The sequence below is a fragment of the Glycine soja genome, unplaced genomic scaffold, assembly GCF_004193775.1.
Source record: "Glycine soja cultivar W05 unplaced genomic scaffold, ASM419377v2 tig00104895_1_pilon, whole genome shotgun sequence".
Classification (NCBI taxonomy): Eukaryota; Viridiplantae; Streptophyta; class Magnoliopsida; order Fabales; family Fabaceae; genus Glycine; species Glycine soja.
Genome location: NW_021144485.1, coordinates 11,318 through 22,746, shown reverse-complemented (window position 1 = coordinate 22,746; position 11,429 = coordinate 11,318). Strand labels below are relative to the sequence as shown.

The 11,429-nt window shown below is 39.6% G+C and overlaps 1 pseudogene; it reads right to left on the bottom strand.

Moving 5' to 3' along the window:
- Nucleotides 1-1,195: 1,195 nt before the first annotated feature.
- LOC114404624 lies at nucleotides 1,196-8,909 on the bottom strand (annotated as a pseudogene).
- Between the last annotated feature and the right edge of the window lie 2,520 nt (nucleotides 8,910-11,429).

The following is an 11,429-nucleotide window of genomic DNA, read 5'->3' as shown; positions in this document are numbered from 1 at the left end:
AAAACCCCTATATATAAATATTTTAAAACATAAACATATATAATACATTGCATAAACATATATTAGTCATTAGCCTCTGTATGCGGGTCACACACAAAAAATTATTATGATTAATAAACATGCATTAGGTCCTATACAACACACAATTTTTATGATCAATTTCAACACATTGCACATACATGATACATAGGTCCTATGTCTAGACTGCTGTAAGAATTACAAGTTGAGTATTGACATCATGGCATAAATGTTCTGCACTTTAAAACAAACCAACCAAAGAAAGAAAAAGCATCTTTGGTTTACTTCTTATTCAGATAGGTACTTGAAAACTGCTACAGAAATGGGTTTTTTCTTCCCAGATAGGGTGTCAGCCAAAAAAGAAAAAAGAAAAAGAAATTTTTTAAAAAAAGAAGCAAAAGCACATTATCATTATCTGGGATTTGAGTTACTTGAGAAACTTATTAGACTAAATGGGCATATAACCAATAAGAGGGACCCTCTCACTCTCACCTTCAATCTTCATCAAGTTAACCCCACCCACCTTTCATTTGGTGCATCTTTCTGCAATGATGACAACTTAGGATACCGATTATGTCCTTTCCAACACTGATTTCTAGTAAAATGTGTCCTTTGCAAGCAACCTCATTCCCTTGTCTTTCTGTCAATTTGCCATGTTTGGATTCTCTTCGTCTCAACACAAACTTCTTACTGGTGGTGGTTGGTGTGACACAACAATCACACACAAATACAAACAGACACTTTGAACAAGACCCTTGTTTGTTGAATTCATCATCACACTCAATCAAAAGAGACACGCTGGCTCATGATTATTCCCAAGATGTGTTTTTCCTAAAAAGAATAACCCTTGAAGAACTAGATGGAACATGGAGAGAAAAATAAAATAAAATTCATTGGACAAAGACATTTTTTTTTCATTTATGGAAAGGGAAAACAAGAAAAGATAGCAAAATTTTGAGGTGGGAAACAAAGCAGGAGAATAAAGAAAAGAGTTGCCATCTCATGCTAAGAAAGCCACTTTTACAATTACACCAAAGCTTTTGAACCTTGTTGATGGAGGAAACCATAAACCATTCAAATAAATAAATAAAAAACCCATGATGTAATTAACCACCAACCACTGTCTCTCTATCTAAATCATCCACAACACAGGAACACAATCTATTCTCCAATCTCCTCAAGAAGGTGATTCTAATGAGACTCTAGCTGAGGTAACTGGGAATAGAGACAACAATTGTGGTTCTGAGTCTCTTGGAGTGGTCATGGGAGAGGGATGCAAGTAGAAGCCCTTTACAACTATGGCTTTATCCTCCTCTGATGAGTTCCCTAATGAAGGAGAGGACTTTGTCAAAAGGGTCATCATTGAATGGTGTGACAGGGCTGAGAGCAAGGGAAAGGAAGTCAAGAAGGCTTGGGGAGAGGATCTTAGGCATGTTTCTTGGTGAGAAGCTTGGAGAGTTGTTGTTGTTGTGATTGTGGAGAAAAATTGGGCATCAAGGTGTTGAGCATGAGGTTGTTCTTGAGGCTTTTGTTCCTCCTCTCGTAGAGCTTGAAGCCTTGTGCTTCTTTGGTGAGTTCGTGATGGGGTATGTTGAAGTTTCTGGATGATGGTGGTGGATCTTGTGATGCTTGTTTTATGCTGTCTGATGAGCCAGCTAGCATTTGGACTACTTGCTTGAAAGTAGAGGTGTCAGCTTGGACAAAAGTGGTAGGGTTAAGGGTTGGAGTCAAATCTAGAAATGGTTTTGGGAGTGAGAGGTGGTGTTGGCATTTGGATGGCATTGTTGTTACTACTACTCATGCAATTGCTCGCATTGCTTGTTGGAGACTTCATAGGAGAAGGGTGGTTATGGTTGTGGTGATTGTTAGTCAGTGAATACGACTAACTTTTATGTATAAAACTTGTGTAAATTGTATCAAACTCTTCCAATTTATGGTTATTTTGTAGTGTTATAAGTATTTTCTGTTAAGTATAGGTAATAAATACTTAGTACTTCCATTTTTGTGTGTTTAATAATCATTTTCTCTCAATTTCAGGTTAATTAGGCAAGCTTTGAAAAGTGTTGTTTTTCACCTTCTTGCTAAGCCAATCCGCTGGCTTAGCGAGCGTCCGCTAAGTGTAACACTCATGGGCTAAGCACGAGGAAGACTCTGGAAGAAGATGAGTTGTACAGGTTCGCTAAGCGCACCGTTTCATCTCACTAAGCACACCGCTTCAGTCCATCCGCTAAGCGTGATAGGCACGCACTAAGTCGAATGATAATTGCTACATATGAGTTATTTCATAATAAAAATATATTAAAAATATCTTTGAAAATATTTATTTAGCAGTTATTTTTTTGCTTAAATGATAAGAATTGATACTTTTATTATTTATGGCTTGTAGATATAAAAAGATAAGATTACAAGATCTAAAAGATATTGATAACTGCTAAATATGAGCTAATTTGAAAATATCTTTAAAGATATTTATTTAGCAGTTAATTTTGACTTAAAAGATATGAATTGATATTTTTCTTATCTATGACTTGCAGATATAGGAAAGATAAGATTTACAAGATCCAAAAGATATAAAAAAGATAGATAAGGAAGATTTTTTGAATCAAGCCCAAGTCCACTTCATCAGCTATAAATAGAGAGTCATGCCAAGGAGAAAAACACCAAGTCTCAGAGCACTCTCACTACTACTCAAAGCCTGAGAATTCTTACTCTCTTCCTTCTTTTTATCATCTTTCTTTCTTTCACCCCCCCTTTTCATTGTAAAGCCCTTAATGGCCATGAGTGGCTAAACTCCTAGTTAGGGCCTGGCAGGCCTAAAAAGCCAAAGAGATGTATGATGTACTTCATATTTATCAATGCAACAGGATTATTTTCCAGGTTTTTCTATTCTATTATCTTTTCTGCTTTTATCTTGCATTATTCATCTTTATATTCTTTTAGGGGTTAGACACTCGGGAGAGGGTAACTTCTAAACAAGATTTAAAGAAGGTATGCATGCATTAGTTTTAGGGGTTAGACACTTGGAAGAGGGTAACTTCTAATAGAACAAAAAGAAAGGATTTCATAAGAAAGTCATTGCTAGGAATAGAATGATAATTTTATGCCCATGCATTCTTGCAAACATCTAGAATTCATACTTCATGCATTTTATTTGTTGAGTCTTTATAAAGGAATTTGGGAGATAAATGAATAAAATAGGCTTGTCATCGTGAGGAATCAGGGGCAAGTAAATGAACATATGTGGGTAGAATAGAATCACCTAAATTGATAAAGAAAAATCATAAACTCATACATCCTAGGCAAACAAGGCATGCTAGGTCCTAACATTCGCAATCCATTGAATTCTCTCTTTAATTATTCTGCTTTTAATTCTTTTGCTTTCTATTTATAATTTACTATTATTGCATTCTACTTTTTCTTTTATTTCCTTATAAATTGAAAAGTATCCAAGATAAGTACAACACAAAATCCCTATGGATTCGACACTCGGACTTCCGAGTACTTTACTACTTGTGACAAATTTGGTACACTTGCCAATGATTCAACACCGAAATTCACTAATGTGCGCTAAGCGCACGAGCACGAACAAGGCTACCTATTTAAGCATGAAATCAAATTTTGTGAAGGGAGTTTGGGCTAGGATTCAAAGCTTTGCATGTCTGGAGATTCTAGAGAGAGAAAGGTCCAAGTTCCAAAGAGTTTTGAGAGGTTTTGCTATCTAAAGATCTGCAAAGACTAGAGCTTGAAGCAGGAGCCGTTTTGAGAGCTTGAGATGAGTTTGTGAGTGATTGTGAGATCCTAGAGGTGAAGGAGACATCCTCACCACTTGTATTTTTGCAATCTTTCATCTTTTTCTTCTCTTTGTTGTAAAGAAAGCTTCCTGGTTAAGGAAAGCTAAATCCTCTGTTGGATCTTCCATGTAGGTACTTGATGTAAATATATTTCTATCTATTTAATGATGTTTTGTGTGTTCTCTGCACTATCTGCTTTTCACTCCAGTATGCCTTTACCTTGATCACGTAGATGCATGCTTTGTTAGGGTCATTCAACAGTGGAAACTAGTCTGATTCTAAAGTCCTTGATAGTACAAGGCTAAGTTGTCGTACTGTCATGAGGAATCGGGGTGCGATAATTTAGTTGTGTATGTGTGTCTTAATGCAGTCCTGGTTGAGTTTAGTCCAACAAGAGGAATTTGCGGATGATGCTTGATCGGGATTAGGCTAAACTATCATGAGGAATTGGGGTTTAGTATCTCAGGAGACACCATAGGAACACATGAGCATTGTTAGATAGAGAATATCTTTTTAGCATCAGGCACCTATTAGGAAGGCCAACGTGTTTTCTACTTGTTTTTACACATCATTTCTCTCGCGTGATTTTCCTTTTTGCACAGATAGTTTACACACCTATTCATATTCACATTTATCTTTACACACCAGACACCTATTTGTTGAAATAGCTTACCAAATAACACAAGTTCCCCGAGAGTTCAATACTCGATTCTTACCGTTTTATACTACTTGTGCGATCCGGTGCACTTGCCGGAAGCGAACAAGTTTTTGGCACCGTTGCCGGGGAACTTCTTTTTATTTGGGAAGTTAGTTCGTTTTTAGGTGTCTATTCTTTATTTGTTATTCTTTGATTGTTTTTGTGAATATTTGTTCTTAATTCCTATTTGTCTTCTCTTATTGAACTGGATAACCGCTGTTCTATTAGTATTATATATGCATAGATCTCCCACGGGCAATTTAGTTCCTCTGGACTTAGAAATTGAAGCTACATTGCGAAGGAACAAGGCCGAGAGGAGAAGGAAACTTTTGCAAGACAGAATAGTTGCATCGATTCTTGAGGAAGAGACTCATTTCCCTTACTTATTATCACCTGATTCACCATCATCAAGGGAATCCGCCACTCAATTACCTGAAGTCATTACCATGGCAAAAGAGCATGACCAGAGGATTACCCTTGAGGATTACTCAAGTAGTTCAGTACCACAATTTTTCACCAGCATTGCACGTCCTGAAGTGCAAGCTAATAACATCAACTACCCACATTCCTTAATTCATTTAATACAGGGGAACTTATTTCAAGGATTACCTAATGAAGACCCCTATGCACACTTGGCAACGTTCATTGAAATATGCAACATTGTTAAGATTGCCGGTGTACCAGACGAAGCTATTAGGCTCAGCCTTTTCTCATTCTCATTGGCAGGAGAGGCCAAAAGGTGGCTTCACTTATTTAAGGGTAACAGTCTGAAAACCTGGGAAGAAGTTGTTGAAAAGTTCCTAAAGAAATACTTCCCAGAGTCCAAGACTGCGGAAGGGAAAGCTGCAATCTCTTCATTTCATCAATTCCCTGATGAATCTTTGAGTAAAGAATTGGAGAGGTTCAGAGGTTTATTGAGAAGAACTCCCACCCATGGGTTTTCCGAGCCAATTCAATTGAATATGTTTATAGATGGGCTGAGACCACAAACCAAGCAACTGTTAGATGCTTCTACATGGGGAAAGATAAAATTGAAGACCCCGGAAAAAGCAACAGAGCTAATTGAGAACATGTCAGCCAGTGATCATGTCATTCTATGAGACAGAACCCATCAACCCACGAAGAAAAGCTTGTTAGAGCTATCATCACATGACGCTTTATTGGCACAGAACAAGTTGCTTTCTAAGCAACTGGAGATTTTAACAGAAACACTCGGTAAGCTGCCAACTAAGTTGTCTATTGGTCAACCTATGCACTCTTCTATTTTACAGGTTACAGGTTGTACCATATGTGGTAAGGCTCATGAAATAGGCCAATGTATTCCCACTGAAGAAAACACTCAAGAAATTCATTATGTGGGAAATCAACAGTGACAAGGGTATACTCAAGGAGGATTTTCATGCTTCCAACAGGGTCCCTATAATCAACAAGGACAGTGGAGGACACATCCTGGTAACCAATTCAACAAAGACCAGAGTCGGCCTTCAAACAGGCCAATCCAACAAGGACTTAACATATTCCAGAGGACTACTAAGCTGGAGGAGACCTTGACTCAGTTTATGTAGGTAACAATGTCAAATCATAAAAGCACTGAGTCAGCACTGAAGAACCTTGAGGTCCAGGTGGGACAACTAGCCAAGCAGATAGCTGACAAGTCATCCAATAGTTTTGTGGCAAATACAGAACAGAATCCCAAGGAGGAATGCAAAGCTGTGATGACAAGGAGTAAAAGGTTTATGGAGGCTGAGGATGAGGATAGTGTTGTGCATAAGAAGAAAACTACTGACAAGAAAGGTACTGATGGCAAGAAAAATGAGGTGAGAGGTGAAAGTAATCAAGAAAATGAGGAACAAATAATGGTCAAGAATAAAGAATTGAAGGATCAAGAAAAAGGAAAAGAAGTAGAAAATGAAAAAATGAAAAAGAAAAAAATAATAAGAATGCAAAGAAGAGTAGAATTGAAAAAGTTATGGATGAAGGTGTGGAAGTACCATATCTTGTGGTACCTTCCTAGAAGGAGAAAGATCGTCATCTAGCAAGATTTTTAGATATTTTCAGGAAACTGGAAATAACCATGCCCTTCGGAGAAGCTTTGTAGCAGATGCCACTCTACTCTAAATTCTTGAAGGATATGTTAACAAGGAATCATAAATATATTCATCAGGAAAACATCATTGTGGAAGGAAATTGCAGTGCTGTGATTCAAAAGATCCTTCCACCCAAGCATAAAGATCCTGGAAGTGTAACTATTCCTTGTTCAATTGGAGAAGTCAATGTGGGAAAAGCTCTTATTGACCTGGGAGCCAGTATCAGTATGATGCCACTCTCCATGTGCAAAAGATTGGGAGAGTTGGAAATAATGCCCACTCGAATGACTTTACAATTAGCTGACCGTTCCATTACCATGCCATATGGAGTAATTGAAGATGTGTTGGTCAGAGTGAAACATTTTATCTTCCCGGCAGACTTTGTGGTAATGGATATCTCTGAAAATATTGACATCCTGTAATATTGGGAAGGCCATTCATGTTGACCGCAAGCTGCATAGTTGATATGGGGAAGAGAAAGATGGAGCTAGGTTTTAAAGATCAGAAAATTGATTTTGATTTGTTTGTTGAAGACAAGCCTGCTCCATAACACAATGTCTACTTACAGGTAATGGAAGGAGGTCAAGAGGTTCTGAAGGTAAGAACCAAAATATAAGATCTCCCAGTGAGGTAAAAGCGTCAAGCTAATGACGTTAAAGAAGCGCTTCCTGGGAGGCAACCCAGTTTTAATTTCTGTAATTTTTTGTTTTTCATGCATTAGATCATTGGGAACTTGCTGTATAATCTATACATTGGAGCATATCAGCTTATCTTTGAATGTTAGATATAAGGGTTTCTAATTGTTAAGGAAGGGACTGAAAAATAACTTAGAAAACATTTTCTGAAAAATAGTCCTTTCGCTAAGCGCCATCTTCACGCTAAGCGCATCTTTGGTCATGCGCTAAGCTGAGAGTCTCAAGCGCTTAGCGCCCAACCCTTGCATCTAAGGCTGATTTGGTCCACTAAGCTGGCCAAGGCTGAGCTAAGCCAACTTCAATTCAATTTGAATTAGGCTAAGTTGCAGCCTGATCGCTAAGCGACAACTTATCCTTGGCTAAGCGCGACCTATTGTCACCAAGCTAAATTGCTTACGGCCAGAACTGAGGTTCAGGAAGCTAAGCATCAATCATGGCCGCTAAGCTGAATTCCTTGCGACAATGTGAGCGCCAAGCAAGTCCTTATCCGCTAAGCGCATGCTCCTCTGTACTTAAGATGCATCATTTTAGCTAAGCCGGCCAGAGCCTGGCTTAGCGAGAGTTGCAGCTTTTCTGATCTATAAACCTCGCTAGGCGGTCTTATCCCCGCGCTAAGCCAAGCCTGTGTTAAAAAAAAACTGATTTTGAATTTGAAACGTCGGCTAAGCGCATGGATCCGCTAAGCGAGCCTCATTGAGAAACCAAATGTCTCTCTGGCTCGCTTAGCGCATCGGTCCGTTAAGTGAGAGTGTCGAAAATTGCTTAAGTGAGTGTAACAACAGTTACACTCACACTTGCCAGATTCCGAAAACTTTGTCTCTGCATTCTCTCTCTCCAAAAATTCGCACATTTTGCATCTGTACTTTCTTTTTGCATTATCAACTTCAAAGCAACAACCATACACCATCCAAGTAAGTTCCTTGGTTCCTTTTCTCTTTTTCTTGTCTAAACTTTAGGATAAAAGACTTCACTTGTAGTTTTAGATTTTTAGGGTTTTAATGTTTTGTTAGAATTAGTTTAATATTAGGACTATATACACTTGTATAGTGTATTGAGTATGATGCACACATTGCATGTCTGATATACCTTTTAGAGGCTTGAAAAGTGCAAGAAAATGAACTACGTTTTCTGTATTTTCTGAAAAACGCAATGAACTCGCTAAGCGAGCATGCTGCGCTAAGCGAGTTCATCAATACTCATTGTATATAGGTGTTCTCTGAAGAACTCGCTAAGCGCGCTTACCGCGCTAAGCAAGTTCATCCTTTGAGGATGAACACTCATCCTCTTGCTGAACTACCTGTGGCTAAGCGAGGCTGAATCGCTAAGCCCAGGTAACTTAGACATTTTTTTTTATGATAGTCACACGCTAAGCCGAGCTTTCCTGGGCCAAGCACGGTTTGTTGTGGCATCCGCTGAGCTAAGCGAGCTTCGCTTGCTAAGCTCCCAATACTTAGTGAAATTTTTGAGGAGTTGGTGCTGCTAAGCGCAGCCACAGGTATTAGCTGAGGGGGAGACCTTACCCGCTTACTCCAGATACTGCAAGTTGCCTATAAACTATAGAGAGATAGAGGCTTCCATATGCATACCTGGCCGAGGGTTCATCTTGAACTCTGAGGGCCATCCTGGGAAGATTCTCAGGAAGGATCTGACTACACTAGCTCAGGTGTGGAGTGTCCTCTCATACTCCAACTTGGCCCCCACATCACACACTTCTGACTTGACAGTGGATAGAGCTAGGCTGATCTTTGGCCTAGTCTCTCGCTTGGATATGAACATAGGAGCATTGATCTCTGGCCAGATGACCTCTATAGCCCAGTCTAACACTTCTAGGCTTGGGTTCCCTGCTCCAATCACCGCATTATGTAGAGCCAGAGGGGTTGTCTCTGATAGCCTCACTTTTGAGCGCCTGAGCCCGGTCATTAACTTGGCCTACATTAGGAAGAATTGTTGGAACCCCAAGGATCTAACAGTTTCTATCTGAGGGACTAGGAGGGCGAGGGCAAGGCCAGCTCCTACTCCAGCATCCACTTCAGTAGCCCCTTCTGTCCCAGTTCTGACAGATTCTCAGCGCTTTGAAGCCATGCTTCAGAGCATTCATCAAGGGACAGATCATTCAATTACAAAGTTTACAGGTGGTGGCGCCTCCAGGATCTATTCCTTCAGTGGAGCAGTTCACTGAGATGGTAGCCTAGCCCGGGACCCAACCTTCTATTCATAGGGAAGATGAAGGTCCCACAGCCCAGGTACCTCAGCATGTGGAGGATGAGTCATTTGAGGCCACCATCCCAGAGCCATTTGTTATAGGAGAAGAGGCAGAGGAGACACAGGTGAGACAGGTAGTTGCTGCCACACCTGAGTGATCCCTTGAGGCTACTTCAGAGCCTTCTGCACAAAGGGATGATATACCCTCACCTCAGCCTATAGCAGACCCCTCCACTCCTCTTTTAGAGATGCCAAAGGACCTGACTACATCAGTCCTGGCTATGGACACTTCTCCTCCAGCTACTCCAGTATTGCATCTGACAGATGAGGAGGATGTTCTGACACAGGACACCCAGGACTAGTCACAAGAATTTTGATTCCTGATGACACTTTTTTTCTTTTTGGTTTATTATTATTATGATTATAGTTTCAGTCCAATATTTCTTTTATGTTTACATATACTGCTAATTTTATTTTTGGGTAGTTAGTTTGCTCATCCTAATGCATTTTGAACAGTTTAACTTGTTTTTTATGACATAGCAGTAAAACACTTTTATCTTTTTGTGAAAATTGGTGTATGTTTTGATTTTGGATTGAATGCATGATTGTGATGGAGTTTGTGTTCCTATTCATGAGTTTGAGCAAGTGTGTATGTTAGACAAAGAAAGAACAAAAATGTGAACTTGCATTTAGAATTGTTAGTCAGTAGACAGATTAATTGAGAAAGAAAAGCTTGGACCAAAACTGGTGAGAGTGTGATCTTAAACTGTGAGTGAACGACTAGCTGTGAATAATAATCTTTGCAAATCTCTGAATTTTAGAATGATATGTGTAAATGAGAACATGATGAAGGCCATGATTTGTGTATACACAAGCCTTTTGACCAAACAACTTACCTTGCAAGATAATTGTATCCTTTGCTCCTTTTATAAGCTGAATGATTTTGTCATAAATTGAACCCCGAACTTAAATAATTATCTCCTGATACCTTGCTTAGATTCTAGAAGAGCATATGGTTCAATGCAAAATTTACCCTAAATTTGGGGGAGTAAAGTCAGTTAGAATGCAAAGAAAAAGGTAAGGCATTAGCACACACAACAACTAAGTTGTAAGTTAAAAAAAAGAGAAAAGAAAAGAATAAATTGTGCTGGTACTGTCATACCCTAATTTCGTCCGGGGACCTTTGCTTGATGAGATGCGACCTTTCTTTGGTCCTTGTGAGGTGCTTGGCACCCATCGTTAGGCAATTTGTGAAATTCCAGGACATGCCGGAAAACCAAAAATATATTGATGCACAATCCGTAAGTTTCCGTGACACACCGGAAATCAAATGGAAGCATCGTTGCATAATTAAGTGAAATTCCGTAACATTCCGTAAGTCAAAAAGGGGATGATTATGTAATCCGCAAGGTTCCGTAACATTACGGAAAGAAAATGAGTATCGTTACGAAATTCATAAGTTTCCGTAACTTTACGAAAAAAGAATCACCAAAAAAAAGCAGAGGGGGGTGTACTTAGTAAAAATGGGGGTGCAAATAGCACCCAGGCCCACTTGGGCCCTCCAGAATATTCCTCCAGAAGGCTGTTGCTTCTGGAGGAAGCAACCTGGCTCGCCTGGGCGAGCTGAGCTCGCCTGGGCGAGCTGGGCGGCAACCACCTCCCCTATTTTGCTATAAATAGGGGAGGAAGTGAGAAGGAAAAGGGTTCAGCCCCTTTGGCACTTCTCTCTCTTTCGAATTTGTTTGGAAAAATTGTTTCTGGGAACAAAATCTAAGCCGAGGCACTTCCGAAACGTTTCCGTAACGTTTTCCGTGAGGAATTTCGCAAAGGTTTCAACCATTCTTCGACGTTCTTCATTCATTCTTCATCGTTCTTCGATCTTCAACGGGTAAGTACCTCGAACCAAGCTTTTCGATTCATTCTATGTACCCGTAGTGGT